The following is a 6,450-nucleotide window of genomic DNA, read 5'->3' on the forward strand; positions in this document are numbered from 1 at the left end:
ACTCCAGCCTGGGTGACAAGAGCAAAACACCACCTCAAAAAAGAAAAAAAAAAATTTTTTGTGAAAAATAGAGGCAAGGTCTATATTGCCCAAACAGGTCTCAAACTCCCGGGCTCAAGCAATCCTCCTGCCTCAGCTTTCAAAAGTGCTGGGATTACAGCTGTGAGTTGCCACATCCAGCCCAAGATTGTTTTAAAGCTGTGTCACAGAGGGGTATCGTGGCTGTGGGGTGGAGCCAGTGGGGCTGTGCACCCACCCAGCCTCCCTAGCCCTCCCCACTCTTGCACCTGGGGTCAAAGTGGACTCCTGGACCTGAGTCAGCAGAGCTGGGGAGGCGCCTTCGTTCACTCCTCCTGCTTCATCTTCCATGGGTCCCCCCACCCCCGGGGTGACTGGGGCAGCCCCAGGCAGGAGGTTGGGGTGGAAGTTGAGAGCTGCCATGACTTGCTCAGGTGCCTGCTCCAGGGCAGAGCTCAGACCTTCAGGGGCCCGTGAGGACTCACGCCCCGGAAGTCCAGGCAGTCCAACTGACCCACTCATGCGCCACTGGGATTACAGGTGTGAGATTACCTGCCTCAACCTCCCTAAGTGCTGGGATTACAGGCCACCGGAAACTTGGACCAGCCCCACAGCTAAGTCCAGGTGGAGCTACCACCCCAGATGGTAACAGGGAACTTTGCTCAGGAACTCCTGGGCTGCATTCCCTCAGTTGCAGTGATTTATGGCAAGGGGTTGGGGGTGGAAGAAGTCTGGAGGAGTCATTGTGAAACTACAACAGCAATACGAAGGGAGCTCTGGGGATGGGTAGCACACTGGTATGAATGTGCTTCACACCACTGAACTTTAAAATGGTTAAGAGGCCAGGTGTGGTGGCTCATGCCTGAAATCTCCCGGCACTTTGGGAGACTGAGGTGTATGGATCACATGAGGCCAGGAGTTCAAGACTAGCCTGGCCAACATGACAAAACCCCGTCTCTACTAAACATACAACGATTATCCAGGCGCAGTGGTGCACACCTGTATCCCAGCTACTCAGGAGGCTGAGGCATGAGAATCCCTTGAACCTAGGAGGCAGAGTTTGCAGGGAGCTGAGAGAGGGCTACTGTATCTCAGCCTGGGCGACACTGCAAGACTCTGTCTCAAAAAAAAAAAAAAGATAGCTAAGATGGCATGTTTTATGTGCATTTTACCACGATTCAAAATGTTTTAGGCCAGGTGTGGTGGTGCACGCCTGTAGTCCCAGCTACCCAGGAAGCTGAGCCAGGAGGATTGCTTGAGGCCAGGAGTTAGAGGCTCGTGATTGGGCCACTGCACTGCTCTAAAAAAAAAAAAATCTGTATAATACAGAGACTCGGACTGTCATAGTCCAGAGTTGTCCAAAAGGTGCTGGTCATGGGCCACCAATTTTTTTTTTTAACCAATACTTTACCTAGATTATTTTTAAAGCTTAATTACAACAGCTTTCAAATATACACAAAGGTAAAGGGAGGGAATTTTTTAAAACTCTCAAGTACCCACTGCCTGCCTTTAAAAGTTACCCAGCAGAGGCTGATTTTATTTACTTCCACACAAACCCTCCCACACTCCAGGGTTCTTTTAAAGCAAATTCCATGCAGTATGACATTTCATCTATAGATGCTTCACTGCAGACAATTAAACTGTAATAATTATGCTTGTATTTTTATTTTTTTAATTTTAATTTTTATTATTATTTTTTGAGACAATCTCGTTCTGTTGCCAGGCTGGAGTGCAATGGCGTGATCTTGGCTCACTGCAACCTCCGCCTCCTGGGTGCAAACGATTCTCCTGCCTCAGCCTCCCGAGTAGCTGGGACTACAGGCGCCTGCCACCACGCCCAGCTAATTTTTGTATTTTTAGTAGAGACGGGGTTTCACCATGTTGGCCAGGATGGTCTTGATCTCCTGACCTTGTGATCCGCCCTTCTCGGCCTCCCAAAGTGCTGGGATTACAGGCGTGAGCCTCCGCACCCGGCCAGTATTTTTCTTTTTTACTTTTTTTTTGTTTAACTTTTAACCTCTGTTGGACTTTATATTTTATTATTATTATTTTATTTTTCATTTTTTGAGACAGAGTCTCACTCTGTTGCTCAGGCTGGAGTGCAGTGGTGCGATCTCAGCTCACTGCAACCTCCGCCTCCCGGGCTCAAGCAACTCTCCTGTCTCAGCCTCCTGAGTAGCTGGGACTATAGGCACAGGCCACCATGCCCAGCTAATTTTTGTATTTTTAGTAGAGATGGGGTTTCACCATATTGGTCAGGCTGGTCTCGAACTCCTGACCTCAGGTGATCCACCTGCCTCAGCCTCCCAAAGTGCTGGGATTACAGACATGAGCCACCACCCCCAGCCTATTTATTTTAGAGACAGGGTCTTCCTCTGTTGCCCAGGTTGAGCTATGACTGTGGTGTAGTCATAGCTCACTGCAGGCTCAAACTCCTGGGCTTAAGAGATCCTCCTGCCATGGCCTCCCGAAGTGCTGGGATTACAGGCATGGGTCCTGTGCCTGGTCTAAATTGTAGTAATTTTACAGTTTGCCTCAAACTGACGTCTGGGCAAGGTCTGCCGGGGGCCTCCCACATGCAGGCAGTCTCTGTGCTGTGCCCTCCACCAGCGCTGAGGGTCACTTGCCCACAGGCACCCCTCTCCTTTCCCCTCTGGGGAAGGCCAGGAGAAGTGACTTTTGAGGTTACCTGAAGGACCTGTTTGAGGTTATCTGTCTGGAAAGGGTGTGAAGCTGAAGCTGATGGCCTCAGTGCCCAAAGGGGAACGCTTCCCACAGGCGTATGGAAGCCACAGGCCTGACAGTGGGATCCTGGTCTTGGGGGTCTCAGCCACCTGCCCACCCATTCCCCCCTCACTTAGGCATCCACCTAGCAGGCTGCTCACACCCCCTTCCATCTGTCTGTGCTCAGCCAATCAGGCAAGCCAGGGTTACAGCCATCCCTGCCCTGGGCCCTGGCTCCATGAAGCACCATGGGCCTTGGAAGACCGCCCCAAATCATCCCATGTCCCCAGTATCTTCTGCCAAGGCAGGAGTTTCCCTGGGACCCTGACTGGTCCACTTCCTTGGCACAGTTTGTAGCTGTGCCTGATACAGCCCACCTACCTGGCTTCTGTCCCAAACCCGCAGCCAGGCCATGTGACAGCCGCTGCCTGTGCCCAAACATTCATCCAGCCCCACCCAGGAGAGCCAGACACTCACACAATCTCACCCACACATCCTTACCCACCTGGCCTTGCCACTCCCCCACCCCACCCTCCCTCTAAACCTACTGGGGCAGCAGCTTCCCTACCTTCCGCTTGCTCTACCTCCTCCTAGAGCTGGGTCACACAGTTTCCCACGCCCTTGGCAGGTTGGTCATGGCCCTGGCAGGTCTGAGGACAGGATGGGCACAGGACTGGGTGCAGCATAGAAAGGTCAGGGAGTGCGGCCTTCTACTCTGTGCCAGCTGCCAGGCCCTGGAGCTTACTAGGCTGATGGGGACAAAGAATGCACCAGAGGGGACAGTGACCAGCCTGGGCAACAGAGCAAGACCCTGTCTCAAAAAGGAAAAAAAAAAAAAATTAGGAGGAAGGGGATTGGGCAGAGGGCACCAGCAGAGGAGCTCTGGATCTAAGTGCCTGACAGATGAGTCCCCCGTTAGATAGAAAAGGCCCTGATACCACTTGCTCAGTCACTGGCCAGCAGGGAAGAGGGTGACCTCAATCTGAGAGCTGAGGGGACCCCGAAGGTGCTGAAGGCTGGGCAGTGATGAGTCCTTCTGAAGGGGCATCGCGCCTTCCCCACTCGGTCATGCTGGGCCAGGCCGGGTAGCGGGCGCCCTGGGCTACAGACATTAAGCCTTTAGAATGGAAGCTGGTTGACGGCAGGACTGCGGCCAGCTAGACTCTATCACCCCAGTCTGTCACAGGCCAGGACCCACAAGGCCCTCTTGGCATGCTGAAATGAATGTGTGCAGGAGTGAGGGAATGAACTTCCTCGAAAGAATCCTGGCGTGGGGCAGGGTGCGGTGGCTCATGCCTGTAATCACAGCACCGCGGGAGGCCAAGGCGGGTGGATCGTGAGGTCAGGAGTTTGAGTCCAGCCTGACCAACATGGTGAAATGCCGTCTCTACTAAAAATACAAAAATTAGCCAGGTGTGGTGGTGTGCTCCTGTAATCCCAGCTACTTGGGAGGCTGAGGTAGGAGAATGGCTTGGACCTGGGAGGCAGAGGTTGTGGTGAGCCAGGATTGCGCCACGGCACTCTCGGCTGGATGACAGAGTAAGACTCCTTCTCAAAAAAAAAAAACGAACAAAAAACAAAAAACAAAACAACCACCAAGAATCCTGGCATGGTGAGATTCTGGAACTTGGCCTCAGGGACCTGCATTCACATTCAGCCCTAGCCCTTCTTAGCTATGTGACCTTTGACCTGCCCTAGGCCTTAATTTCCCTGTTGGTGAAATGAGAGTGATGATGCCTGTCATGATATTTCATTTTCTTTTCTTTTCTTTTTTTTTTTTTGAGACAGGGTCTCCCTCTGTCACCCAGGCTGGAGTGCAGTGGCACAATCGTGGCTCACTGAAACCCCTGCTTCCTGAGTTCAAGCGATTCTTGTGCCTCAGCCTCCCAAGTAGCTGAGACTACAGGCATGCGCCACCACGCCCGGCTAATTTTTTTGTAGTTTTAGTAAAGACAGGGTTTTGTCATGTTGGCCAGGCTGGTCTCAAACTCCTGACCTCAAGTCATCCACCGTCTTGGCCTTCCAAAATGCTGGGATTACAGGCATGCGCCACCGTGTCCGGCTGCCATGATACCTCAATGTAGTGATATAGAATCGTGTGTCTGCCATGACCTTCCTTAGGTGGAGCAGAAATTGTCACCCCCATGTAAGAGAAGGAACTGGAAGAAAATATGGCGGGATTTGCCTCTGGGTGATTTTTTTTTTTTTTTTGAGATGGAGTTTCCCTCTTATTGCCCAGGCTGGAGTTCAGCGGTATGATCTCAGCTCACCGCAATCTCTGCCTCCCAGGTTCAAGCGATTCTCCTGCCTCAGCTTTCCTGAGTAGCTGGGATTACAGGCATGAGCCACTATACCTAGCTAATTTTGTATTTTTCATAGAGACAGGGTTTCTCCATGTTGGTCAGGTTGGTCTCGAACTCCTGACCTCAGGTGATCTGCCTGCCTCAGCCTCCCAAAGTGCTGGGATTATAGGTGTGAGCCACCATGCCCAGCCTATTTATTTAGGCTTTTCTTTTTCTTTTTTTTTTTTTTTTTTCAGGCTTAATTCACTTTATTTTTCTCGTATAAAAACCCTGTGTTGTAGCCACAGCTGGAGCCTGGGTCCGCTGCACGGAGACTCTGGTGTGGGTCTTGACAAGGTGGTCAGTGAATTCCTGATAGGGAGACTTGGTAAATACAGTCTCCTTCCAGAGGTCAGGGGTCAGGTAGCTGTAGGTCTTAGAGATGGCATCAAAGGTGGCCTTGACGAAGTTGCCCAGGGTGGCAGTGCAGCCCCGGGCTGAGGTGTAGCAGTCATCAATACCAGCCATCATGAGCAGCTTCTTGGGTACAGGCGCTGAGACGATGCCAGTGCCCCTGGGTGCAGGGATGAGGTGCACCAGCACAGAGCTGCAGCGGCCTGTCACCTTGCAAGGGACAGTGTGGGGCTTGCCGATCTTGTTCCCCCAGTAGCCTCTGCACACAGGGACAATGGAGAGTTTGGCCAGGATGATGGCCCCACGGATGGCGGTGGCCACCTCCTTGGAGCACTTAACACTCAGGCCAACGTGGCCATTGTAGTCCCCGATAGGAACAAAGGCCTTGAACCTGGTGTGCTGGCCAGCACAGGTCTGCTTCTGCACCGGCATAATCTTCAAAACCTCGTCTTTGAGAGAGGCCCCCAAGAAAAAGTCAATGATCTCAGATTCCTTAATGGGCAGGGAGAAGAGGTAGATCTCCTCCAGGGATTTGATCTTCATGTCGTTGATCAAGTGGCCCAGCTTGGTGACGGGCATCCACTCCTTATCCTCGGCCTTGCCTCCGCGAGCTCCGCGGCCTCTGCCCCGGCCCGTCCACGGCCGCGACCTCGGCCCTGGATGCCACTGCCCAAACCTCCGCAGAAGCCACTGCGGTTCCCCATCCCAGGGCCACCAGGACCTCCGGGCCCCCCTCCCCCCGCCTGCTGCACCGGTGTCATCCGCCATTTGCTGTTTTCTTGGAGCTTTTTTTTTTTGGAGAGTCAATCTCGCTCTGTTGTCCAGACTGGAGTGCAGTGTTGCAATCTCCGCTCACTGCAAGCTCTGCCTCCTGGGTTCATGCCATTCTCCTGCCTCAGCCTCCCTGGTAGCTGGGACTACAGGCGCCCGCCACCACACCCAGCTAATTTTTTGCATTTTTTGTATTTTTAGTAGAGATGAGGTTTCATGTGTTAGCCAGGATGGTCTCGAT

The 6,450-nt window shown here is 52.6% G+C and overlaps 1 pseudogene across 1 annotated transcript; it reads right to left on the bottom strand.

Moving 5' to 3' along the window:
• Positions 1-5,254: 5,254 nt before the first annotated feature.
• On the bottom strand, positions 5,255-6,206 carry LOC126956925 (40S ribosomal protein S2-like; annotated as a pseudogene). The gene has a single exon (XR_007726541.1). The product of XR_007726541.1 is annotated as a 40S ribosomal protein S2-like (transcript).
• Between the last annotated feature and the right edge of the window lie 244 nt (positions 6,207-6,450).

The sequence above is a fragment of the Macaca thibetana genome, chromosome 6, assembly GCF_024542745.1.
Source record: "Macaca thibetana thibetana isolate TM-01 chromosome 6, ASM2454274v1, whole genome shotgun sequence".
Taxonomy (NCBI): domain Eukaryota; kingdom Metazoa; phylum Chordata; class Mammalia; order Primates; family Cercopithecidae; genus Macaca; species Macaca thibetana.